The sequence below is a fragment of the Sinocyclocheilus grahami genome, unplaced genomic scaffold (assembly GCF_001515645.1).
Source record: "Sinocyclocheilus grahami isolate Dianchi unplaced genomic scaffold, SAMN03320097.WGS_v1.1 scaffold549.1, whole genome shotgun sequence".
Classification (NCBI taxonomy): Eukaryota; Metazoa; Chordata; class Actinopteri; order Cypriniformes; family Cyprinidae; genus Sinocyclocheilus; species Sinocyclocheilus grahami.
The window spans coordinates 445304-446127 of record NW_015505728.1 but is presented as its reverse complement, the minus strand read 5'-3'; the positions used below and the strand labels follow the sequence as shown (position 1 = coordinate 446127).

General features: G+C 39.7%; 1 long non-coding RNA gene across 1 annotated transcript; it reads right to left on the bottom strand.

Moving 5' to 3' along the window:
• Nucleotides 1–33: 33 nt before the first annotated feature.
• LOC107555928 (uncharacterized) lies at nt 34–817 on the bottom strand. Its single transcript, XR_001605221.1, has 2 exons — nt 373–817; nt 34–69 (listed from the first exon to the last, which is right to left on the bottom strand). It is a non-coding gene; the product is annotated as an uncharacterized lncRNA (long non-coding RNA).
• Between the last annotated feature and the right edge of the window lie 7 nt (nt 818–824).

Genomic DNA, 824 nt, shown 5'->3' with positions numbered 1-824 from the left:
TATTGAAATGGCTTGGAAGTTTCCAGCATTCACTTTGTACAAAGGGCCATAAAGCTGTTTTTCATATAACTGGAGAGATGAAAAAACAAGTGCTGAAGAACAAATTAGATGTGCTAGTGAAGAAACATCTGGCTGATTTTGAGATAAATTGCATTTTATCTCTAAATTGTTTCAGAGCAACAAACATCAGATTGAGATCACAACTAATACACTGAATTATTTAAAAGTGTTCAATTATACAAGACAGTTGTTTCCTTGCTATTCAATGTCCTTAAAAGTAAAAACATAGACAGTCTGAATACATAAAGGAAGGCATTAATCATTTACAGTCACACAATAAACAAACTATGACTGTGGTATCTCTCTCTGTACCTGCAGCTCATGCATGCGATTCAGGTACTGTTTAAAGATCAGTCTGTACATCATCCTAAAGGTTTTGATTTCTGGGAGGTCAGCCACAGTCTTGAGCTTCCCGTGGCTGTCCTGGACAGTGACAGAAGCAGCAGCATTACCCACTGTCCCTCTCCTGACGTCTGTGGCCACTGTCATGGGCCTCAGAAAACCGAATCTGATCCTTCTTTCTGCAGAGCTCACTAAAAGACGACCAGCCATTATGGAAGTGCAGAGAAGAGTGAGGCAAAACATGATACTGTTTCACATGGGAGGGAGAGGGAGGTGGGGCAAAGCCTCTCTAGTTAACCCTTCACTATCTGCTGTAATTTATATGCACATAATGATACTGTAAGAATACTGCCATCAACTGGAAAATTTTCTCCTCTTTAAAAATGTCATTTACTCAGCCTCATGTTGTTTCCAAACCTTTG